This window comes from Callithrix jacchus, chromosome 7 (assembly GCF_049354715.1).
Source record: "Callithrix jacchus isolate 240 chromosome 7, calJac240_pri, whole genome shotgun sequence".
Taxonomy (NCBI): domain Eukaryota; kingdom Metazoa; phylum Chordata; class Mammalia; order Primates; family Cebidae; genus Callithrix; species Callithrix jacchus.
In genome coordinates, this window is record NC_133508.1 from 1,944,104 (window position 1) to 1,970,937 (window position 26,834).

The following is a 26,834-nucleotide window of genomic DNA, read 5'->3' on the forward strand; positions in this document are numbered from 1 at the left end:
AAACCTGTCCATGGGGAGGTCTTAAGAGATGAATGAATGTACCCTCAACAGACACACCTTTTTTTTTTTTTCTAATGAGCAGGTACTAAGTCCTACTCAGAGCCCACAGAATGACTAATTGAAAATCCTGTGGTGACAGCATATCTTAGCTTGCAGAGCCACAGCCACAAGAACCAGGGCAGACCCTGCCACCTCCAGCTGCCCCGCAGCCAGGCATGCAGTGCTGTACCCAGGAGGCCATACTGGATCCTCAGGGAGTTGGTCCACAGCCAGCCCCACTGCGGCAGCAGGCCAAGGGCATGCAGCCCTGACAGCCCTGGAACGAACAGCTTGGCATCCAGGGCAGCCACCCATCATCCATCCTCCTCCTTCCTTTCCATCAGTGCTGCAGGGATAGAGAGTAGGCAGGTGAAAGGGTCAGACTCCAGAGATGAACACCCCAGCCCCAGGCAAAAAGGGGACTCAGTAATACCCCAGGGGCCTTGTGATTGGGGGCTCCTTGAAGACTCAACACCTGCACCCTGCACCACAGCCCACAGACAGGCCTGATCAGGGCTCACTGAAGCCTTGACCTCCAAGGCTCAATTGATCCTTTCACCTCAGCCTCTCAAGTAAAGTAGCTGGTACTACAGACATGTGCCACCACCTTGGCTAACGTGTGTGTGTGTGTGTGTGTGTGCATGTGCACGTGCATATATATATACACATACATTTTTTTTTCTGTAGAAACAGGGGTCTCAGTATGTTTCCCAGGCTGGTCTTGAACTCCTGGGCTCAAGCAATTCTCTTGCCTTGGCTTCCCAAAGTTCTGGGATTATAGGTGTGGGACACTGTGCTTGGCCCAAGGATAAAGTAGAATGAGGCCAGGCACAGTGACTCATTCCTGTAATCCCAGCACTTTGGAAGGCCAAGGCAAGAAGATTTTTTGAGGTCAGGAGTTTCTTTTTTTTTTTTTTTTTTTTTTTTTTTTTTAATTTTTTATTGGATTATAGGTTTTGGGGTACATGAGCAGAGCATGCAAGACAGTTGCGTAGGTACACACATGGCAGTGTGCTTTGCTTTTCTTCTCCCCTTCACCCACATTTGGCATTTCTCCCCAGGCTATCCCTCCCCACCTCCCCCTCCCACTGGCCCTCCCCTTTTCCCCCCAATAGACCCCAGTGTTTAGTACTCCCCTTTCTGTGTCCATGTGTTCTCATTTTTCATCACCCACCTATGAGTGAGAATATGCGGTGTTTCATTTTCTGTTCTTGTGTCAGTTTGCTGAGGATGATGTTTTCCAGATTCATCCATGTCCCTACAAACGACACGAACTCCTCATTTCTGATTGCTGCATAATATTCCATGGTGTATATGTGCCACATTTTTCCAATCCAGTCTATTATCAATGGGCATTTGGGTTGATTCCAGGTCTTTGCTATTGTAAACAGTGCTGCAATGAACATTCGTGTACATGTGTCCTTATAGTAGAACGATTTATAGTCTTTTGGATATATACCCAGTAATGGGATTGCTGGGTCAAATGGAATTTCTATTTCTAAGGCCTTGAGGAATCGCCACACTGTCTTCCACAATGGTTGAACTAATTTACACTCCCACCAACAGTGTAAAAGTGTTCCTTTTTCTCCACATCCTCTCCAGCATCTGTTGTCTCCAGATTTTTTAATGATCGCCATTCTAACTGGCGTGAGATGGTATCTCAATGTGGTTTTGATTTGCATCTCTCTGATGACCAGTGACGATGAGCATTTTTTCATATGATTGTTGGCCTCATATGTGTCTTCTTTCGTAAAGTATCTGTTCATATCCTTTGCCCACTTTTGAATGGGCTTGTTTGTTTTTTTCCTGTAGAGGTCAGGAGTTTCAACTAGCCTGGCCAACATAGTAAAACCCTGTCTCTACAAAAATACAAATAAATAAATAAATAACCAGGTATGGTGGGAGGCACCTGTAATCCCAGCTACTCAGGAGGCTGAGGCAGGAGAATCGCTTGAACCCAGGAGGCAGAGGCTGCGGTGAGCCAACATTGCATCATTGCATCCAGTCTGAGCAACACTGTGAGACTCTGTCTCAAAAAAAAATAAAGTAGAATGAAACAAAGTCAAATAGGACAGATGACAAAAGAATTAACCACACATCATGGGTCGTTGGGTAAATTTCACCTTCTAAAGCTTCTGCTTCTGCAACACTGAAGGTCATCCAGAACAGACTGGTGGAAATGGGCCAGCTGCTATGACTCCCAAACACCCACGTGAGGTGGTCAACAGCCACCGCTCCCAGTGCCCCCAGCCCCAGCTCCTGTCCTTACCTTAGAATCCTTCAGAACACATAAGCGGCACACCCTGGTGTCACCACCCTGGCTCTGGCACAGTGCCAGCATCTGCTCAGCCTGTGTGTGTGTGTGTTTTAAATGCCCCGTGTATTTTAGGTCAAAATGTTACATATGTTTTTTATCATGGGTGAGAATAAGAACAACCCAAAATCTGCTATTTTAAGGTTTGTGGGGACAGTTGGAGGTTGTGAAAAATTCTGGGGGCTCACACTGAGCCTGCATCTGTCCTTAGATGGGATGTTGATATTTAGAGGCTGGGGTGATGAAGACCATCAGGAGGCATTTGGCCCACACCCTAGCCTGGTCACGGAGGAGACAGGGCACAAGGAGTTGCATCTCCTACCTGTCACATGGGCCTGGTCACTCAGCAGATGGCTCAGCGATGCGGAGAGGCCAGCTTGCTGCCCACCTGCTGCGTGAGGTTCCCTGTAAACATGACAGGGCTGCCCCTATCACCAGCTTCATCTCCAGCTGTGCCTAGAACCACTCAGCCTTGCCGACAATGGGTGCCTGCAGGTCTCTCTAGCCCTGAAAAGGCCTTGGTGTCACCTGGAATGACAGGCTTGGCCAGCAAGCCCAGCCATGATCACACAAGCTAGGACAAGAGAGAGGGCAGGAGATAGCCCAGCTAATGGCTTTCTATGCCGATTCTTCCCCAATTTTTAATTTTTCTTGAGACGGAGTCTCACTCTGTCACCCAGGCTGGAGTGCAGTGGCAGGATCCAGGTCCACTGCAACTTTCGCCTCCCGAGTTCAAATGATTCTCCTGCATCAGCCTTTCAAATAGCTGGGATGACAGACACACACCACAGTGCCCAGCTAATTTTTGTATTTTTAGTAGAGACGGGATTTTACCATGTTGGCGAGGCTGATCTCAAACTCCTGTGCCCAAGTGATCCACTCACCTTGGCCACCCAAAGTGCTGAGATTACAGGTGTGAACCACTATGCCCAGGCCTTCCCCAATTTTTTAAACTCCGGATTTCTCAAAATTAGAAATCTGTGTTATAAACACAGAGGACTCCTCTTCTCTCCTTGACAACCCCCTCATTGGATCCATCAGGAACTCAGTCGACCATCGCTATGGAATGTGACTAGAGTCAAGCCCATCTGCCACCTCCGCTGCACACCAGCTCCAGCCCTGGTTATCGAGCCTGTCTGACTGCAACATCCTCCTGGCTCTCCCAGCTCCCATCCCACCACTGGGAACGGATCTCCACGTGCCGACCAGACACGTCCAATGATGGCATATAGTGTTTCTTACAGTACAATCCAAAGTCCTTGAGGCCCGTGAAGCCAGAACTTTGTTGGTCACTGGTGCAGACACTGGCAGGCGGGCCACAGGAACAGCTCACTACACTTTAAGGCTCCACTTGGGAGATCCTCTAGAAAAGCCATGAGTAACTACAAATACCACGTTTGATGGCCCTGCCAACCTGCAGACACACCCCTCTGATAGCCACTAGCTAGTCAGTTCATCCAAAAGATGTCAAAACAATACTAGCTATTATCAGACCATCACTACTTAATGCTGTATTTCCCTGATCCCCGCCGATGTGTGTGCAGATATGAGTGTATAAATGTGTATGCATTCTGTGTACAGATCTATCTGTACATGGATATGTGTAGATGTGTATGTATACAGATATACCAAAATACACAGATATGTGTGTATGAATGTGTGGATATGGATGTGTGTGTACAGTGATGTGTACATGGAGGTGTCTATATGTAGACATGTGTATGAATGTGTGGGTATACAGACGTGTGTGTGGATGTATATAAAGACATGTATATATATGGATGTGTGTATATGAATGTATGTGTACAGATATGTCTACATGTGGATGTGGATGCTAGCAGCTCTTCCTGCTGACAGGCACATCCTAGCGCCGGCTTTCTTCAGTGTGTATCAGAGGCTGTGCGGTGGTGTCAGAGCTTCCTCAGAGTGCAGGTGAACAGGGTGAGCACAGAATTTCTCTCCCAAACCACAACATTTTGCAGTTAAAGACAACACTAGTCACAAATGCATCAGGTCAGCAGGCGTAAACTGGGGCTCTGCAGGCAACCCAGGACCCAACTCCCACACACCGGGGTAGCGGGCACCAAACAGAACCCTTCCAACATCAACCTTAAATCCCACAAACTTTAAGGTTGAACCCAAGCCTCGAACCCCTGGGCCCAGGGATTCGAGGTTGAACCCAAGCTCTGGCACTTTGTATTCATGAGCTCATCTGCCTCAGTTTCCTCATCTTAAATGGGGTTACAAAAAGGACTTGAAGAAGAGACCTCCTGTCTGCTGGAACAGGGTCCAGAAAGTTAGAGTGCCGGCTGTTACTGTAATTTTGATGAGTTTTGGGCAGATGGAAGTAGAATTTCTCCAAAAGCAAATAAACATTTCGAGCCTTCAGACAGCTCTATAGAAAGTGGCAGGAAGGTCTGAGGGGAGGTACAGGCAATCTGTGCTTGCACATGTAGCAAATAACAAGACATTCAAGGGCCCCTGGGAGTTCTAGAAATGAGGCAGAAGTCTCAGCCATCAGACAGGTGGGGCTGTAGGAGGACGACGGCTCTTCCCTGACATGAGTCTTCACCCAGGCTGATGGCACAGGTGGAAGTGGAGAGTATTTATTCAGCAAGACATCCAGCCTGGCTTCAGACGCTCCACTCCAGACCCCTGAGAAGGCACTGGAAACTGAAGCAGAATTGGTGATCCTCTGCTGAACGTGCCCAGTGGTCATGCCTGGTGGGATCAAGTCTAAAGCTGCTATTTGTACCTGGCTGGAGTGCAGTGGCACGATCTCGACTCACTGCAACATCCACTTTCCAGATTCAAGCAATTCGCATGCCTCAGCCTCCTGAGAACCTGGGCCTACAGGCATGCACCACCGCACTCAGGTAAGTTTTGTATGTTTGGTACAGACAGAGTTTCACCTTCTTGGCCAGCTTAATCCCAAATTCCTGACTTCATGTGATCCTTCCGCCTTGCCTCACAACATTCGTACACTTTTTGAAGTCACCGATCTGCCTGAAAAGGGGATAGAAGTTTTAAATCTCCCGAGGATGGAGGAGGCAGACATAAAATTTCAACACAAAGACAAGGGCTTCAAGTGACTAAGTTCTATCCAGGTACTTTTTGGTAAGATCTCTTGAAAAGCACCTACTAAGATGAAAATGAGCCTGGACAACATAGTAAGAACCATCTCCACAAAAAAGACAATAAAAAAAAATAGAAAGGCATGGGGGCACAGGTCTTAGTCCCTGCTACTTGGGAGGCTGAGGCAAGAGGATCGCTTGGGCCCAGGGGTTTAAGGCTACAGTGATTTAGGATCATGACATTAAATAGAAGACCTTGTAAAAGAAAGAGAAAAGTGGGGGAGAAAGAAAAGGGGAAGAAGAGAGGGGGGGAAAGGAAGAAAAAAGTAGGAAGAGGAAAAAAGAGGAATAAAGGGAGGGAGAGAAAGAAAAGAAAAGAAAAAAAACAGAAAAGAAATGAGAATAACCATATAAACCTTGTGGCCAGGAAATTCCACTGTTAAGAATTTACTCTGCAGAGAGAATGGTGTTCACGACAGAATAATTTTAACAGGAAACCTGGGAAAAACTCAAGAGCACTTCATTATGAAACTAGCTGAATACATTCCATTCCATGGACTATTACATGGTCATTTGCACTACATGGGAGACGCTGATTTTTTAGGCGGATATATTAACTCCACATGCTGATTGTGTGCATAGATCATCTCAGAAAAAAATCACCAAAAGGAACCCTAACAGTTGTTGGCTTCGAGGAGGTGTGAAAGAATGGCTTTAAGGCTACACCAACACCAACAAATAGAACTTTTTGCAATAAAGACCATGTTTCCGGGCAATCTACATCTGTGGAGCACTTGAAATGTGGCCCACGCAGCCAAAGAAACAAATCTTTCATTTTCTTTAGTGTCAATTTATTTAGACATTTTTTTCTTTTTTAAAATGGAGTCTCGCTTCGTTGCCCAGGCTGGAGTGAAATTGCATGATCTTGGCTAACTGCAACCTTTGTCCCCCAGGTTCAAGCAGTTCTTTTGCCTCAGCTTTCCAAGTAGATAGGGTTATAGAAGCTCACCAATGCATCCGGTTACTTTTTGTGTTTTTAGTAGAGATGAAGTTTCACCATGTTGGTCAGGCTGCTCTCAAACTCCTAACCTCAGGTGAGCCACCCAACTCAGCCTCCCAAAATGCTGGGATTACAGGCATGAGCCACCATCTCTGGCCTTACTTAGATTTCAATGAACACATATGCCACAGGCTGCCATATGGGAGACTCAGTTCTATACTCTTTTATAGTTTTTGAACTTTGCATCATTTAAATGCATGGCCTATTTTTTTTAGTTGTAAAACTTAACAGAATAGTATTTGGATTGCATTAATCTAAATGAAATCAACCATAGAATTTACATTGTACCAGTGAATGCTGATATATAAAAAGATTGCCAAGGTGTGTGGGTGTGTGCGTGTGCGCGCGCGCACACGCGCGCGCGCACGAGCTTATATGTATGTATATTTCATTTTCTTTTTTTAGTTAGAGTCTCGCTCTGCCACCCAGTCTGGAGTGCAGTAGTATGAGCTTGGCTCGCTGCAACCTCCGCCTCCAGGGTTCAAGTGGTTCTCCTGCCTAAGCTTCCCGAGTCACTGGGATTACAGGTATGCACCACCACATCCAGTTCATTTTTGTATTTTTAGTAGAGAAGGCGTTACACCATGTCGGCCAGGCTGGTCTTGAACTCCTGACCTCAAACGATCCACCTGCCTTGGCCTCCCAAAGTGCTGAGGATTACAGGCATGAGCCAGCATGCCCAGCTGCAAAGGTGTGTTTTTGAGTAAAATGAACAACATACAAACAAAAAGTAAGGAACAGCTGGGGGTGATGTCTCATTCCTATAATCCTAGCACTTTGAGAGGCTGAGGTGGGAAGATCACTGGAGTCCAGAAGGTTGAGGCTGCAGTGAGCCATAATTGCACCACTGCCCTCCAGCCTGAGTAATGCAGCAAGACCCTGCCTCAAGAAAAACTAAAATTAAAATTAAAAAAACAAAACCTAAGCATGAAGATTGGGTGATCAGGCTATTTTATAATATGTGCCTTCCTCAAAACTTGTTACAGTATTATCACATCACCCATCTGACTCAAAAAAGAAAAAATAAAACCAGAAACTCAAACTTAAAATATTTGCAAATCTATAGCGTTAATGCGTTGTCCTGTGTCTCCCCGAAAGACGCTGAAGCCCTACGCCGCAGGGTCTGTGGATGAGACCTTATTTGGAAATAGTCTGTTCACATGTGATCGAGCTAAGCTGAGGTAATGAGGATGAATCCTAATCCCGTGTGCCTGGTGTCCTTATAAAAAGGGGATGTGTGGACAAAGACACCTACAAAGGGAAGACAATGTCAAGACAGAGACAGAAGACCGCCTACAAGCCAAGGAACTCTGGAGGATCTGAGAATCCATGAGCGAGACCTGGGACAGACCCTCCCTCACAGCCTTCACAGAAAAAACAAACAATAAAAAATCCCTTGATTTCAGACTCCTGGCCTCCAGAACTGTGAGAATAAATCTCTATGGTTGAAGCCACACAGCTTAGGGTACTTTGTTAAGGCAGCGCTGGGAAATGAATGCAGACTTCTTGGGGCGTGCATCAACACTTCTGAAGGAAATGTGGGACATGGCATGCTTGAACTTACAATTCATACCTTTCTCTACTCTGAATTTATTTTTTTTGAGAGGCAGGGTCTCATTCTGTCACCCAAGCTGGAGTACAGTGGCACAAGCATGGCTCACTGCAGCCTCCACCTCCTCAGCTCCAGCAATCCTCTTGCCTCAGCCTTCTGAGTAGCTGAGACTACAGGCACATGCCACTGTGCCTAGTGTTTAATAAATGTTTTGTAGGGATGGGGTCCTGTTATGTTGCCCAGGTTTACCTGGAACTCCTAGCCTCAAGGAATCTTTCCACCTTGGCCTCCCAAAGTTGGGATTATAGGTATAAGACATTGAACTTGCTTGCCTTTCTTTCTTTTTCTTTTTTTTTTAAGACAGAATCTTGCTGTATTGCCCAGGCTGGAGGGCAGGGACATGATCTTGGCTCACTGCAACCTCCACCTTCTGGGTTCAAGCAATTCTTTTGCCTCAGCCTCCCGAGTAACTCAGCTTATAGGCTCCTACCACCACACCTAGCTAATTTGTGTATTTTTATTACAGGCGTGGTTTCACCAGTGGGCCAGGCTGGTCTCGAACTGCTGACTTCAGGTGATCTGCCCACTTCAGCCTCCCAAAATGCTACAATTGTGGCTCACTGCAACCTCCGCTCCTGGGTTCAAGCAATGCTCCTGCCTCAGCCTCCCAAGTAGCTGGGATTACAGGTTCTTGTCAACATGCCAGGTTTTGTACCTTTAGCAGAAACGGTGTTTCACCATGTTGGCCTGGCTGGTCTCGAACCCCCAACATCAGGTGATCTGCCTGTTTCCGCCTCCCAAAGTGATAGGATAACAGGCATGAGCCACTGTGTCCAGCCCACTTCTGTTATTATTACATTGTAATATATAATGAAATATTTACACAACTCATCATAACGTAGAATCAGTGGGAGCCCTGAGCTTGTTTTCCTGAAACTAGATCGTCCCTTCTGGGGGTGACGGGAGACAGTGACAGATAAACAGGCATTGGATTCTCATAAGAAGCACGCAGTCCAGCTCCCTCGCATGTGCTGCTTACAGTAGGGTTTGCATTCCTATGAGACTCTAACAACGCCTCCGATCTGACAGAAGGTGGAGCTCAGGTGGTGATGCCAGAAATAAGGAGCGGCTGTGAACACAGATAAAGCCTCCCTAGCCCGTTCGCTGCTCACCTGCTGTGCTGCCTGCCCAGTTCCCAACAGGTGAGACGGGCACGGTGGCTCGCGCCTGTAATCCCAGCACATTGGGAGACTGAGGCAGGTGGATCACCTGTGGTTGGGAGTTCGAGACCAACCTGACCAACATAGAGACACCCTGTCTCTACTAGAAATACAAAAATTAGCCTGGCATGGTGGCTCATACCTGTAATCACAGCTACTTGGGAGTCTGAGGCAGGAAACTGGCTTGAATCTGGGAGACAGAGGTTGCAGAGAGTCAAGATCATGCCATTGCATTCCAGCCTGGGCAACAAGAGCAAAACTCCCTGTCCAAAAAAAAAAAAGGCCCGGATGCAATGGCTCACACTTGTAATTCCAGCACTTTGGGGGAATGAGGAGGGCGAATCACCTTAAGTAATGAGTTTGGAACCAGCCTGGCCAACATGGTGAAACCCTGCCTCTACTAAAAATACAAAAATTAGCCAGGTGTGGTGGTACATGACTGTAATCCCAGCTACTCAGGAGGCTGAGGCAGAAGAATTGCTTGAACCTCGGAGATGGAGGTTACATTTACCTGAAATCGCACCGCTGTACAGACTGAGACTCTGTCTCAAAAAAAAAAAAAAAAAAGAAAGAAAGAAAAAAAGAAAAACAAAAACAGGCTACTGGTACTGATCCGTGGCCAGGAGCGTTGGGGTCTCCAGCATTACATACTCAGACAATATGTAATGATCAAATCAGAGTAACTGAGACAGTCATTACCTCAAGTATTTATCTTTTGTTTTGGGAACATGAAAATCCTTCTCTTCTAGCTATCTTGAAATATTCAAATAAATTCTCATTCACTGTAATTTCCCTTGTGCACTATTGATTACTGTAACTTATTCCTTCTATCTAGGCCTTCTGGTCTTTCATTCATTCTTTTTAAAATTATTTTCATTTATTTCTGAGACAGTCTCTCTCTTTCTGCCAGGCTAGAGTGCAGTGACATGATCTCAACTCACTGTAACCTTCACCTCCTGGGTACAGGCAATTCTCCTGTCTTGGCCTCCTGAGTAGCTGGGATTACAGGCGTGCATCAGTATTCCTAGCTAACTTTTTTTATTTTTAGTAGAGATGGGGTTTCACCACGTTGTCCAGGCAGGTCTCAAACCCCTGACCTCAAGCAATCCTCCCACCTCGGCCTCCCAAAGTGCTGGGATTACAGGCATGAGCCACAGCACCTGGCCATTTATTCATTCTTACATTCATTCATTCTATGAATAACTACGGCCTGGTTATCATATACCTGACAGGGTTCCAGGCTCTGGGGAAACAGCAATGAGCAAAACAAAGTTGCTGCTCTCTTAATGGATCCATCATTCTAATGAGGGGGAAAGAGACAGGCGATCCATAAACAAACTATAAACACAGACAGCACATCAGGTGGAGAGTGCTATGAAAAATAAAAACTAAAGCAGGTATGGCCAGGTGCAGTAGCTCCCACCTGTAATCCCAGCACTTTTGGAGGCTGAGGTTGATGGATCCCCTGAGGTTAGGAGTTCAAGACCAGCCTGGCCAACATGGTGAAATGCCATCTCTACTAAAGGTACAAAAAGGAAAATTACCTAGGCGTGGTGGCAACTGCCTGTAATCCTAGCTACTCAGGAGGGTGAGGTGGGAGGATTGTTTGAACTTGGGAGGTGGAGGTTGCAGTGAGCCGACATTGCATCACTGCACTCCAGCCTGGGGAACAGAGCAAGACTCTGTCTTCAAAAATAAAAAAGTAAAGAGAAATCAGGTGCAGGTTAGAATGCACTAGCACAAGCAGGGGTGCTCAGGTGGTGGTGAAGGTGGTAAGGACGGCCTCTCTGTGAAGGTGATAGACACGAGGGCTGAGCCTGGGGACTCCTGAAGAGAGCAGCATGGGAGGCCCCTAGGTGTTGGTCCCATTTGTGGTCCTTTTGTTTTGTTTTGTTTTTGACACAAAGTCTTGCTCCGTCACCCAGGCTGGAGTGAAGGGGCACAATCTAGGCTCACTGAAACCTCCACCAACTGGGTTCAAGGTACCTCAGCCTCCCAAAGAGCTGGGATGGCAGGCGTGAGTCACCGTGCCTGGCCTATGCATCAACATGTTTAAATTCTTCTCAAAGCTGTGCTTTAGGAAGAGTGTTCTGACAGCCATCAGAAATAAATGACAGAACGGAATAACAAGCATTACGTCAGTGACAGGGTGGCTGTGGACATTTTCTGGCCAGCAGCAAGAAAGCCACTCAGACCCTGGATTCTACCTCTGCAGCCTATCTGCACCTGAACCCTCCTCCCTACATCAGTGGAAGCCTGGAACTCTCAAAAGAGCAGACCTCAACAGCCGCTGTCACCTTCACCAGAATGATGTGATTAATTCATTCACACAGAAGATAGCAGAAACCCTGAGAGAATAGGATCCAGAATGTGTGGGTTTTGATGGACAGGGTGGTAGGATCAGGGAGGCTCCACCTACCTCACCTTCTGAGTTCCACACTCCTTCCCCAGTCCTGCTCAGCATAGAGACTAGAGTGACATGACCAGAAATGTAGATGCTTGGAAGGACACCAGCGACATAAAGAAGAGGAGGCCAGAGGTCCACAAGGTACGCAGCTCCTGGCCTCGGATGCCCAGGATTCTGTCCAGAAAGGCTCCCTCCCAGCCATGGAACTTGATGGTCCTCGAGTTCCTGAGGATAGAGCTGGTGAATTGAGCCCACAAGTCCTTCTGCCTCGTTTGCTCTCCTGGAATTGGAGGGAATAGAGAGATGAAGACACAGCTGGGTCTGGAATTCTCCCCTGCACCCTGACAGTCACCGTGCAGCAAATCCCACTGATCCTGCCAACTGCGTCCCAAAGCTGTCTGCCTCTCCGCATCTCTGACCCTCAGTCCTGATCCATCCACCATCATCCTGTGCCTGGATTCTTGCAGGAGCTGACCCAGGACCACTGCCACAGAAAGGAGGCTTCTGATGCCCAGAGAACAGAGGCTTCCCCTGAGCCCACCTGGGTATGGCACCATCCAGAAGGCTACCTGGAAGTGGGTAATGCCTGAGCTACAACTTTCTTCCTTTTACATTTTTGGTAGAGTTGTGGGATCTCACTCTGTTGCCCAGGCTGGCCTCAAGCTCTTGGGCTCAAGTGACCCTCTGCCCCTGGCCTCCTAAAGTACTAGGATTAAAACCTAAGCTACATGTTAAATGACCAGGAGGTGGGTGCTGGGCAGGCAGAGGATGAGGGGATGGAGCCGGGAAGAGGGAGTGAAGGCTATGAGACAGGGGACAGCAAACACCTAGGCAGAGGGAGAAGCATGACTCAGAGGACACTCAGTGTGGCCAGAAAAGTGCATGGGCAGCATCACTTGACACTTTAGGGTCAGGCAGGAGTTTGGGGTCTGTGCTTAACCGGGGAGGGGCATCATCAGAAGGCAGCTGCCTGGAGAAGGTATTTTGTTATTTTTTGAGATTGAGTCTTGCTTTGTTACCAGCCTAAAGTGCAGTGGCGTGATCTTGGCTCACTGTAACCTCTGCCTCCTGGGTTCAAGTGATTCTCCTGCCTGAGATTCTGGAGTAGCTGAGATTATAGATGCCTGCCAAGATGCTCAGCTAATCTTTGTATTTTTTAAGAGGGATGGCATTTTGCCATGTTGACTAGTCTGGTTTTGAACTCCTGAACTCAGGTGATCCACCTGTTTCAAACTCCCAAAGTGCTGGGATTACAGGCATGAGTCACTGTGCCCGGAGGAGGCCACGCAGGAGGCTGGCCAAGTGACAGATGGACATTGGGACAGCTGGGCCTAGAGAGGAAATAAGTTCCTTCCCTCCATCCCCATTCCCTCCCTCCCTCCCTCCCACCTTTCTTTTCTTCCCTACTCCTTTCTTCTGCTCTCCTGCCTTGCTTTCTGCCCTCATTTTCCCCTCCCTCCTCCCTTTCTTTCTTCCCTCCCTCATTCCTTCTCTTCCTTTCAACTCTTTCCTTCCCTCCATCTGTCCTCCCCTTTCCTATATTTCCTTCCCTCCCTCCTTTTCACTCCTCCCCTCCCTTTCTCCCCATCCCTCCCTTCTTCCCTTCTTCTCTCCTACCCTTCTCCCCCTCCCTTCTTCCATAGTTCTCAAACACTGTTCCAGCATGCTGGGCACTAACTAAATACTGAGTCTGCCACAAGGGGTGTGCCGTGCTGCTGTGGAGCTTCTAGTCTAAAGAGAGGAAGGCCATCGGCCCCTACTAAGTGCTTCCTGCAGGGCTCTTTAGGAAGTGGGAAGTGCTGGGGAACAACAAAAATGAACCCAGGACAGGCCAAGGAAGGGAGCTGCTGGGAAGAGAGGGGATGAGCGGGCCATGTCTTTGCTGGACGATGGTGAAGAATTTGGCCCTGACTGCAGGGCCTGCTTGAGGGGACAAGGGTCTTCTGGAGGGTGGTCCAGATGGAGGGAACAGCTAAAGCAGATGCCTGGAGAGATGGATGAACATCAGGCAGGTGTGAGGATGGGGAAGTGGGGTAGCTGGGAAAGGAAGGGAGATGGGTGGAAGGTTAGGCTAGAGGCAGTAAGGCAGCTCAGGGTGGGCCAGGTAGACCACTGTGGGGCCTTTGGCTCATACTGAGGAAAATGGGGCCGCTGTGGGTCTCAGCAGAGAAGGGTGCAATGGATTCAGCTCACACAGGTCTCCTGTGGCTGGAAGTGGAGAGAGGCTGGGGCAGAAGTAAGGAGTGAGCCAGGGCCTTGCTGCTGGATGCATTTTCAAGATGACACCAAGAAAATCTGCTGACTGATGGGGTGCAGGAGAAAAAGGCATTGACCTGACCCAGGGCCTGGGGTCTGAATACTGGAGGGAAGATCCGCCGTCCAATGTGATGGGGAAGAAGCAGGGCAGGTCTGCACAATCGGCAACTCACAGAGACAAGAACAAAGCCAGACCTGCTGGCTCCTGCTCAGCTCTGCCCTCCCCATTGCCCACAACAGGGCCAGTGTCTTCCTCCCTACTTCCTGCCTGGTCCATCTTTTCCCCAAAAGCCGAACCTGACAGTGATTCGTCTTCTTGGTGATGAAGAAACTCAGAAGCAGGTGGCTCAGGAAGACAGCGATGGTGGAGGGACCCAGGAGTTGGGCACAGAGGGGACAGAATGTCAGGACATCCCGAGGAGCCCAGCTGCCAGAGGCATGTGAACCACAGCAGCTCCATCTTTAATAGGAGCTGGGTAAACGGAGGCTTAGACCTACTGGGCTGCATTTCCAGGCGGTGAAGTCATTCTGAGTCACAGGATGAGACAGGAGGGCAGCACAGGATACAGGTCACAGAGACCTTGCCAGTAAAACAGGCTGAAGTAAAGAAGCCAGTCCAAAACCCACCAAAACCAAGATGACGACCAGAGTGACCTCTGCTCGTCCTCACTGCTACATTGCCACCAGCGTCATGACAGTTTACATATGCCATGGCAACATCAGAAAGTTTCCCTGTGTGATCTATAAAAGGGGATTCATGAATAGTCTACCTTTCATTTAGCATGTCATGAAGAAATGACCCTAAAGATGGGTACCAGTGCCCTCTGGGCTGCTCTACGGAGTAGCTATTTTATCTTCATTTTCTTAAAAAACTTGCTTTTTTAGGAAAGAATAAACTTGCTCTGTGGCTCACACCTGTAATCCCAGCACTTTGGGAGGCTGAGGCCGGTGGATCACCTGGGGTCAAGAGTTCAAGAACAGCCTGGCCAACATGGTGAAACCCCTTCTCTACTAGAAATATAAAAATTAACCAGGTGTGGTGACATGCACCTGTGATCCCAGCTACTCAGGAGGCTGAAGCAGGAAAATCTCTTGAACCCGGGAGGCGTAGGTCATACTGAGCCAGGATCACACCACTACCCTCTATCTAGCCTGGGCAGCAAAGACTCCATCTCAAAACCAAACCAAAACATCAAAAAAAGCAAGCAAACAAACAATTGTGCTTTCACTTTACAGACTCATGCTGAATTGTTTCTTGCATGAGATCCAAGACCCCTCCCTTGGGGTATGGATTGGGTCCCCTTTACTGTAACACAGCTGCAGATTCTGAAGAGGGTCAGACTTGGATCCTAAGGTGCAGAGTCAGGGAATGTGATAAGGGCAGCCACCAGGTCCCAGGGATTTGGGCTCATGGGGGTCTGCTGGGTCAGGAAGTGCCTGCTGAAGATGGAGTCTTTCAATGTCAGGGAGGGGAATCACCCACTTACACAAAGGGGAGAGAGTCATATTAAAGACAGAACATGCACACACACACGAGTAGGACTAGGGAATGTTCCTGGCCACAACAGTGAAGTTGAGACCTCTGGAATCAGGACTGGGTTCAAATCCTGACTCTGACGATTGTGACGGTGGCTTTGGGGCAAGTCACCTCCCTAACGTGCAGTTCCCTTGTCTGCAAAATGGGAACAGAGTTGCCCTCATTTTTCATGTTTGCTTATTACTTTTAAGTATTTTTCTAATCTTCATTTTACCCTCATGAGGGTTGTCAGACTTAGCAAATCATCATATAGATGCTCAGTTACCTTTGAAGACAAAAAGTAAATAAGGTTTTAGTTTAAGTCTTGTGCATTATTTGAGACATACACTGAGAGTCCGAAACTCTCACTTCACTGGATGCCCTGTGTTTTCTCTGGCAACCCTGCTCCCTACCAACGTGGTGCTTTTGGGATACTTATCTCCCCCCTCTCAGCTTTGGTTTCTATTTCTGGAAAATGTGGAAGTGGGAGGTAGAATAAATGATTTTTAAGTTGCTCTGACTTTCTGAGAGTCCTTCACAGGTTACTTGAACCCATTCTCTCACAGAACCCCACCCCAACTCCAGTCTGCATGCCTCAGTTTCCCCTCTCAGTCCTTAGGAACACTTTTTTTTTTTTTGAGATAGAGCCTCGCTCTGTTACCCAGGCTGGAGTGCAGAGTCGAGAACTTGGCTCACTGCAACCTCTGCTTCCCAACCAATTCTGCTGTCTCAGCCTCCCGAGTAGCTAGGATGACAGGTGTGCATCACTATGCCTCGCTAATTTTTGTATTTTTAGAACAGACAGGATTTCACCATGTTGCCAGGCTGGTCTTGAACTCCTGGCCTCAAGTGATCTACTCCCCTCAGCCTCCCTAAGTGCTGGGATTACAGGTTTGACACACCCCACTCAGCTCAAAGAAAGTAGAACACCATTTTCTAATGTTGGGTCAGTTTCATTTATACGGCAATGGCGTCACCTGGTGGCTTCATGGAGAAGTGCCCTGAGGGTAAACCACCCACACCAAAAATTGGAAAAACACTCGAAGGAATCTGACAAAAGATGAGCATCTCTCTCTGGGGAAAAATGGTTCATAAAACTGTAGCAACCTCAGTATCCACCCCTCCTTCACCAGGATCTCATGGTGATGTTAGGAGCTGTTTACCAAGAGGCAGGAAAAGTGCACAGGGAAAGTGACATGGTGCATTATCTGCGGATATCTTGGTCTTCTCTGAATTTTTTTTTTTTTGGGGGGGGGAGTCTTGCTCTGTCCCTCAGGCTGGAGTGCAGTGGTATAATCTTGTCTAACTGCAATTTACACCTCTGGTTCAAGCAATTCTCATGCCTCAGCCTCCTTACTAGCTGGGATTGCAGGCACACGAAACCATGCCCAGTTCATTTTTATATTTTTAGCAGAGACAAGGTTTCGCCGTGTTAGCCAGGCTGATCTTGAACTCCTGACCTCAAGTGATCTGTCCACCTCAGCCTCCCAAAGTGCTGGGATTACAGACATGCACCCCCATGCCTGGTTTTCTCATTTTATTTTTCCTTTTATTTTTTAGATGGAGTCTCACTCTGTCACCAAGGATGGAGTACAATGGTGTGGTCTCAACTCACTGCAACCTCCACCTCCCGGGATTCTCTGCCCTCAGCCTCTGGAGTAGCTGGGACTACAGGCATATGCCACCACAGCTGGCTAATTTTGGTATTTTTAGTAGAGATGGGATTTCACTATGTTGGTCATGATGGCCTTGAACTCCTAATCTCCAGTGATCCTTTCACCTCAGCTTCCTAAAGTGCTGGGATTACAGGCGTGAACCACCATGTCTGGCTGTGGGTTTTCTTGAACTAAAGCATATTCCTTATCACGTTTAACAGAATTGTTCCTCAGCCCTGTGCTTTCCTTAATTCATCCTCCTTTGAATAGTGAACCTCTCAAAAGCTGTAATGAACGTGAAAGAGCCACTGGCCAGGTGGGCTGGGTGGTGGCAGGGGGGCTGGGGTCCCAGCAGTTGGCATCCCCTTTCCCAGGATGTACACATGGCCTCATATACCAGTCCTTTTATCTCCTAGGTCAGCTGGTCGACACCGTCTGGGTGAAAAAAGGAGACCAGATCTTGTTTTCATTCACGTTTGAAGCCAATATCACCACCCACAACATTGCTGTCATTGCGTGTCCAAGCCACCGGTAGTCTAGAAAAATTAAGACCTGGTTTATTAACCATACATGTACCAGACCCAACCCAGCCAAAACATAAAATCGACTGGGCTCAGTGACCCACATCTGTAATTCTAGCACTTGGGGAGGCCAAGGCCGGTGGATGTCCTGAGGTCAGGAGTTTCAGACCAGCCTGACCAACATGGTGAAACCCCATCTCTACTAAAAATATAAAAATGAGCCTGGGGTAGTGGTGCACACCTGTAATCGCAGCTACTCTGGAGGCTCAGGTTGCAGAATCACTTCAATACAGGAGGTGGAGGTTGTAGTGAGCCGAGATTGAACCATTGCACTCCAGCCTGGGCAGAGCGTGAGACACCATCTCAAAAAACAACAGAAACACAAAATAAAACTGCACCCCCCTTTTTTTTTAGAGATAGAGAGGGACTTCCTGTGTTGTCCAGGCTACAGTGCAGTGGTACAATCATAGCTCACTGCAGCCTCTTACTCCCATGCTCAAGCACTCCTACCACCTAAGCCTCCTGAATAGTTGGGATTACAGGTGCGTGCCACCATGCTCAACTAATATTTGTGTGAGTGTGCAGATGGGACCTCGCCATGTTGGCCAGGCTGCCCTCAAACTCTGGGCTTCAAGGGACCCTCCCTTCTCAGCCTTCCAAAGTGCTGTAATTACAGGCATGAGCCTCTGATCCTGGCCAAAACCTAATTACACATTCATGAATGACCAAGGGCATGAGCTTCTGTGTCCTCTAAGAGTGAAATGGATTATTCCTTGGTTATAATGTTGCTGGTGATGCTGTAACAAAGTGCCACAAACTAAGTAGCTTAGAACAAGACAAATTTGTTGTCTCAGGCCAGATGCCACAGCTCATGTCTGTAATCCCTTTACTTTTGGAAGGATGAGAGGATATCTTGAGGTCAGGAGTTCAAGACTGGCTAGGCCAATAGGATAAAACCCCATCTCTACTGAAAGAAAGCAAGGCAGGAAGTGGTGGCTCACACCTGTAATCCTTTGACTTTGGGAGGCTGAGGTAGGCAAATCATGATGTCAGGAGTTCGAGACCAGCGTGGCCAACATGATGAAACCCTGTCTCTACAAATAATACAAAAATTAGCTGGGTGTGGTGGTGTGCATCTGTAATCCTAGCTAATCAGGAGGCTGAGGCAGGAGAACTGCTTGAACCCAGAAGGTGGAGGTTGCAGTAAGCTGAGATCGTACCACTTTATTCCAGACTTGGGGACAGAGCAAGAATCCATCTCAGAAAAAAAAATTAGGCAGGCATGGTTGCATGTGCCTGTAATCTCAAGCTACTCTGGAGGCTGGGGTGGGAGGATTTCTTGAGCCAGAAAGAATGAGGCTGCAGTGAACTGAGATCATGCCACTGCACTCCAGCCTGGGCAACAGAGTGAGACCCCATCTCAATAAATCAATAAATAAAATAAAAAGTTGTTGTCTTTCAGTTGAGAGGCCTGAAGCGTAGTTGGGTGTATGCAGGCCGGGCTCTCTCTGGAGGCTCTCCAGAAAAATATGTCCCAGCCTCTCTCCTGGCTCAGGCATCCCTTGATTTATAGTGGCCATTGTCCTTCTATGCATGTCTGTCTCTGTGTGCAAATTTATTTTGGGGCAGGCACAGTGGCTCACACCTATAATCCCAGCACTTTGGGAGGCAGAGGCAGGATTGCTTGAACCCAGAAGTTCAAGTCCAGCCTGGGAAACATAGTGAGATACCATCTCTACATAAAATACAGAAAATTAGCTAGGCATGGTGGAACACACCTGTAGTCCCAGCTACTCAGGAAGCTGAGGTGGGAGGATCACTTGAATCCAGGAGATTGACACTGCATTGAGTTATGATTACACCACTACACTCCAGCCTAAGTAACAGAACAAGACTGTATGAAAAAAATATTTTACTCTTTCTTTTTCTTTTACTGGCACAAATTTCCCTTTTAGTGAAGAAACCAGTATATGGGATCAGGGCCCAAACTTCATGACTAATTTTAACTTGATGACCTCTGTAAAGACCCAGTCTCCAGATAAGGTCATGCCTGTAATCCCAGCACTTTGGAAGGCTGAGGTGGGAGGATCACTTGAGGCCAGCAGTTCAAGACCAGCCTGGCCAACACAGTGAGACTTCACCTCTACAAGAACAATAATAATAATAATAAAAAGCTTGGTGTAGGATTGTGTAGCTGTAGTCCCAGCTCCTTAGGAGGCAGGAGCACAGAGTGAGCCAAGGAGGTTGAGGCTGTGGTCATCTGTGATTGTGCCACTGCACACCAGCTAGGCAACAGCAAGACCTAGTCTGTCTCAAGAGAAAAAAAAAAGGTTTGTTGATCCAATGTGGGGTAATTTTTTAAAACTTTAACTCTGTATATTTTCATATTGCTTACCTTTTCCACGTGAACTCTGTGATTATAACAAGAAAATAGCAGTCACATTAAATTTTTTTTGTTTTTTGAAATGGAGTTCTGATCTTGTTGCCCAGGCTGGAGTGCAGTGGCATAATCTCTGCTCATTGCAATCTCTGCATCCTGGGTTGGGCGATTCTCCTGCCTCAGCCTCCTGAGTAGATAAGACTACAGGCACATGCCACCCTGCCTTGCTCATTTTTGTATTTTTAGTAGAAAGGAGAATTCACCGTGTTTGTCAGGCTGGTCTCGAACTCCTGCCTTCAAGGTATCTTCCCGCCCTAGCCTCTCAAAGTGCTGGAATTGCAGGCATCAGCCACTGCACCTGATCATTCTTATTTTTTTGTTTACAGAAATGACCAGCATTTCAATTTTTGTTTGTCTTGTTTTTATTAGATGAAAACAAATTGGCAGTTATAATTGGGGAGGACAATTTGCATTATGGGAATCTGGAAGTCGTGCCGAGTTCCATAATCAAAGTTGGTAAAAAGAAACTGGGGTTATATGGTGGGGGCAGTGACACATGCCTGTAATCCCAGCACTTTGGGAAGCCAACGTGGGTGGATCACCTGAGGTTCGGAGTTTGAAACCAGCTGGCCAACATGGTGAAACCCCATTCCTATGAAAAAAATACAAAAATTAGTCAGGCCTAGTGGTGGGTGTCTATAATCCCAGTTACTCGTGGGACTGAACAGGAGAATCACTTGAGACTGGGAGCGGGAGTAAGACTCTGTCTCAAAAAAAAAAAGAAAAGAAAATTCATCCTGGGATGCAAGGCTGGTCCAACATACACAAGTCTATAAACATTATTCACCACATAAACAGAACCAAACACAAAAACCACAGGATTATCTCCATAGATGCAGGGAAGGCAAAACTCTCAATAACCTAGGTATTGACAGAACATATCTCAAAATAATAAAAGCTATTTATGACAAACCCACAGCCAGTATCTCAATGAATGGGCAAAAACTGGAAGCATTTTCTTTGAAATCTGGCACTAGACAAGGATGCCCTCTCTCACCACCCCTATTCAATATAGTACTGGAAGTTCTAGCCAGAGCAATCAGGCAAGAAAAAGAAATAAAGGGTATTCAAATAGGAAAGGAGGAAGCCAAATTGTCTCTATTTGCAGATGACATGATTGTATATCTAGAAGACCCCATTGTCTCAGCCCAAAATATCCTGAAACTGATAAGCAACTTCAGCAAAATCTCAGGATACAAATTAATGTGCAAAAATTATATGCATTCATATACAACAATAACAGACTTAAAGAGAGCCAAATCAAGAATGAACTGCCATTCACAATTGCTACAAAGAGAACAAAATGCCTAGGAATAAAAGGAACGAGGAATGTAAAGGACCTCTTCAAGGAGACCTACAAACCACTGCTCAACAAAATAAGAGAGGACACAAACAGATGGAGAAATATTCCATGGTCATGATTAGGAAGAATCAGTATCATGAAAATGGCCATACTGCCCAAAGTAATCTATAGATTCAACACTATCCCCATCAAGCTACCAATGGCCTTCTTCACAGAACTGGAAAAAACCACCTTAAACTTCGTATGGAACCAAAAGAGAGCCCGCATAGCCAAGTCAAATCTAGGCAAAAAGAACAAAGCTGGAGGCGTCACACTACCTGACTTCTAACTACACTACAAGGCTACAGTAATGAAAACAGCATGGTACTTGTACCAAAACAGAGATATAGACAAATGAAACAGAACAGAGGCCTCAGAGGCAAGGCCACACATCTACAACCTTATGATCTTTGACAAACCTCACAAAAATAAGCAGGAAAATAATTCCCCATTTAATGAATGGTGTTGAGAAAACTGGCTATGTCCCATGCAGAAAGCAGAAACTAGACCCCTTCCTGACACCTTACACTGAAATTAACCCCAGATGGATTAAAGACTTAAACATAAGACCTAACATCACAAAAACCCTAGAAGAAAATCTAGGCAAAATCATTCAGGACATAGGCATAGGCAAGGACTTCATGACTAACACACAAAAAGCATTGGCAACAAAGGCCAAAAAAGACAAATGGGACCTAATCAAACTCCAGAGCTTCTGCACAGCAAAAGAAACAGTCATTAGAGTGAACTAGCAACCAACAGAATGGAAAAAATTTTTGTAAACTACCCATCTGATAAAGGGCTAATAACCAGAATCTACAAAGAACTAAAACAGATTTACAAGAACAAAACAAACAAGTCCATTCAAAGTGAGCGAAGGATATGAACAGACACTTTACAAAAGAAGGCATACATGAGGCCAAAAAACATATGAAAAATCTTCATCATCACTGGTCATTAGAGAAATGCAAATCAAAACTACATTGAGATACCATCGCACGCCAGTTAGAATGGCGATCATTAAAAAACCTGGAGACAACAGATGCTGGAGAGGATGTGGAGAAATAGGAACACTTTTACACTGTTGGTGGGAGTGTAAATTAGTTCAACCATTGTGGTATAGTGTGGCAATTCTTCAAGGACCCAGAAATAGAAATTCCATTTGTCCCAGCAATTCCATTACTGTGTATATATCCAAAGAATTATAAATCGTTCTACTATAAGAACACAAGCACACAAATGTTAATTTTGGCACTGTTTACAATAATGAAGTCTTGGAAACAACCCAAATGTCCATTAATGGTAGACTGGACAAGGAAAATGTGGCACATATACACCATGGAATACTATGCAGCCATAAAAAAACAATGAGTTTGTGTCCTTTGTAGGGACATGAATGAACCTGAAAACCATCATTCTTACCAAACTGACAAAAGAACAGAAAATCAACAGCCAAATGTTCTCACTCATAGGTGGGTGTTGAACAATGAGAACACATGGGCACAGGAAGGGAAGCATGATACCCTGGGGTATGTGGGGGAAAACTAGGGGAGGGACAGCACAGGGTGGGGAGTTGGGGAGGGATAACATAGTGACATAGGGAGAAATGCCAGAAATAGGTGATGGAAAGGAAGGCAGCAAACCACATTGCCACATATGTACCTATGCAAAAATATTGTATGTTCTTCACATGTACCCCACATGGAAAGTTCTCTTTCTACCTCTTTCTCCCAAACAAACAAAAAAAAAAAAAAAACAAGAAAGAAAAGAAAAAGAAAAATTGGGGTTATTAATCAGTTGGTAAGGAGTAACAGTCTTGTTCACAAACTTCGAATCCTTTTTTTTTTGCAGGCTAAAAATCACTGCAGTTAGTACAATAATAACAGTAACGACAACAGCCAAAAAGGAAGAGTATTGAAAATGCAGGAGGTGCTGGTCTAGGCACGTTCCTGGGTAACATTATTTAGCCTTAAGCATCATCCTAGGAGAGGATCCTCATATGATTCCTATCTGACAGGTGGAAAAACTGAGGCACAGAGACCTACATCATCTGTCCGGTCTCAAAGTGGTATTAAGTTGTGGTGCAGGTGTCACCTGACATTGTCTTGTGCACTATGCCTATCTAATTATTATTTTTATTTTTGAAATGGAGGTTCCTTCTCGTTGTCCATGCTGGAGTGCATTCTCGGCTCACTGCAACCTCCGCTTCCCAGGTTGAAGCAGTTCTCCTGCCTCAGCCTCCCAAGTAGCTGGGATTACAGGCACTCGCCACCATGCTTGGCTAATTTTGTATTTTTAGTAGAGATGGGGTTTCTGCATATCGGTCAGGCTGGTCTTGAACTCCTGACCTCAGGTGATCCGTTCACCTCGGCCTCCCAAAGTGCTGAGGTTACAGGCATGAGCCACCACACCGGGTTTTGTTTTGTTTGGTTTGGTTTTTTTGAGTTAGAGTCTTGCTCTGTCTTTCAGGATGGGGTGCAGTGGGATGATCTCAGCTCACTACACCCTCCACCTCCCAGGTTCAAGCAATTCTCCTGCATCAGCTTCCTGAGTAGCTGAGATTGTAGGCATGTGCCACAATGCTGGGCTAATTTTTGTAGTTTTAGTGGAGTCAGGATTTCACCATGTTGGCCAGGCTGGTCTTGAACTTCTGACCTCACGTGATCCACCTGCCTCAGCCTCCCAAAGTGCTGGGATCACAGGCATGAGCTACCTCACCTGGCCACTATGCCTATCTCATTGTATTTCTAAAAGAAAAGGGAAAAGAAATACTTGTATTTCCATCCTCACAGTAACTCCATGAAAAAAATAATATCATTTACCTTTTACAAATGCGAAAACAAAAGCTCCAGCTTTTCTTTTTTGAGACAGTGTCTCACTTGGAAATCCAAGCTTGAGTGCAGTGGCATGATCTTGGCTCACTGCAGTCTTGACCTCCAGGACTCAAGTGATCCTCCCACTTTAGCCTCCCAAGTAGCTGGGACTACAGGGGACACAGCCACACCTGAAAATTTTTTTTGAAATTTTTTGTAGAGATGGGGTCTTGCTATATTGCCCAGGCTGCTCTGAAACTCCTGGGCTCAAGCAATCCTCCCACATCGACCTCCCAAAGTGCTTGGATTACAGGTGTGGGCGCTCCAGCTTTTTTTGTTTCCCAAGGCCACAATAAGTTGTTAGTGGCTGAGCCAAAGCGTCCCGGGGTCTGCTGACTCGTACTTCAGTGTTTTTCCATCTAGATTGTAGCCACTGTAATTCCTGGAAATATTCTAACATTGGACTGTGATGGATTATTTGGGTGTGTAGCACAAACAGAGGAACATCTCTTAAGAGACTGAACCCTGATGTTCTCATGGGGCCAGCATGTATTCTGGGGGAAAGTTCCATAGCTCCCATCCATGACCAGTGAATAGGAATTAGGTACCAGATGTGGTCGCTCACACCTGGAATCCCAGGACTTTGGGAGGCTGAGGTGCGTGGATCACTAGGTCAGTTCAAGACCAGCCTGGCCAATATGATGACACCCCATCTCTACCAAAAATACAAAAATTAGCTGGCCGTGGTGGTGGGTGCCTGTAATTCCAGCTACTCAGGAGGCTGAGACCGCAGAATTGCTTGAACCCAGGAGGTGGAGATTGCAGCGAGCTGCGATTGCGCCACTGCACTCCAGCCTGGGTGACAAAACAACACTCAGTCTAAAAAAAGAAAATGCTGGGCATTGGCCAGGTGCAGTGCCATTTGTAATCCCAGCACTTTAGGAGGCTGTGGCAGGCAGATCACTTGAGGTCAAGAGTTCCAGACCAGTCTGACCGACGTGGTAAAAGCCCATCCCTACTAAAAATATGAAAATTAGCTGGGTGTGGTGACAGGTGCCTATAATTCCACCTACTCAGAATGCTGAGGCAGGAGAATTGCATTAACCTGGGAGGCGCAGCCTGCAATAAGCTGCGATCCCACCACTGTACTCCAGCCTGGGCGACAGAGCGGGACTTCATCTCAAAAAAGGAAAAAAGTTGGGTGTGATGGTGTGTGGTCTCAGCTACTCAGGAGGCTGTGGTGTGAAGATCGCTTGAGCCCAGGAATTTGAGGCTTCAGTGAGCTATGGTGGAGTCACTGCACTCCAGCCTGGGTGACTAAATGAGACCCCTATTTTAAAAATTTTAAATAATTTAAAAAATGAACAAAATAAGAGAGACAATAGGATAGTATTCATCACCAATAAGAGATCAATCACATCACCGACTGAATCTTGCAAACATGATCAAACTCTAATTTAATGGGGTGACCATGAATCCAGCTGCAAATATGCCACAAATACAAAAGACAGAGAATGGGTTCACCCTCACCAAGGAAATCCAGACTTTGAGAAAGGCCCAACAATGTGGAGTCTTCCAAAATCCATAGAAAGTAAAAGGGATAGGCCAGGCAAGGTGGCTCAGGCCTGTAATCCCAGCACATTGGGAGGCCAAGGTGGGCAAATCACAAAGGTCAGGAGTTTGAGACCAGCCTGACCAACATGGAGAAACCCCATCTCTACAAAAATACAAAAATTAGCCAGGTGTGGTAGCACATGCCTGTGATTCCAGCTATTCAGGAGGCTGAAGCAAGAGAATCACTTGAACCCGGGAGTCGGAGGTTGCAGTGGGCTGAAATTGTGCCATTGCCCTCTGGCCTGGGTGACAGAGCAAGACTCTCTTTCAAAAAAAAAAAAAGAAAAGGGTTAGAGGAGAAACTTGTAGATTGCGTATTTTTTTAAATTTTAGTTTTTGGCTGGGCACAGTTGTTCACACCTGTGATCCCAATCATTGAACTTTGAGAGACTGAAGTGGGCAGATCACCTGAGGTCAGGAGTTTGAGGACAGCCAGGATAACATGATGAAACCCTGGCTTTATTAAAAGTACAAACATTAGCTGGGCATGGATCCATGTGCCTGTAATCTCAGCTACTTGAGAGGATAAGGCAGAAGAATGGCTTGAACCCAGGAGGTGAAGGTTGCCATGAGCTGAGATCACACCACAGCACTGCAGCCTGGCTGGAGTTAAAAAAAAAAAAAAAATAGGTTTTGTAAAGACAGGAGTTTCCCTGTGTTGTCCAGGTCGGTCTCAAACCTCTGAATTTAAATGATCCTAGCACATCAGGATTACAGGTGTGAGCACTCACCCAATCAACAAACTTGGAGATTGAAAGAGGCTTAAAAGACATAACAATGCTGGGGAACAGTTGGGTTGGAGATGCATACTAGGGCTGCTCTACTCTAAAGAAACAGAAAGAGGCCAGGTGTGGTGTCTCACACCTGTAACACCAAATACTTTGGGAGGCCGAGAAGGGAGGCTCACTTGTGCCCAGGTGTTTGGGACCAGCCTGGTAACATAGTAAGACACTGTCTCTACAGAAAAAAAAAAGAAAAATTTTTTTTATTAGCCGGGAATGGTGATGCACG

General features: G+C 46.5%; 1 protein-coding gene and 1 pseudogene across 3 annotated transcripts in view; one reads left to right on the plus strand and one right to left on the minus strand.

Annotated features, from left to right (window-relative positions):
• LOC144577130 (uncharacterized) overlaps positions 1–26,834 on the minus strand; it is a 97,344-nt gene that overhangs the window by 16,036 nt on the left and 54,474 nt on the right. The gene's annotated exons all lie outside the window — the stretch shown is intronic.
• LOC118143534 (small nucleolar RNA U13) lies at positions 7,406–7,497 on the plus strand (annotated as a pseudogene).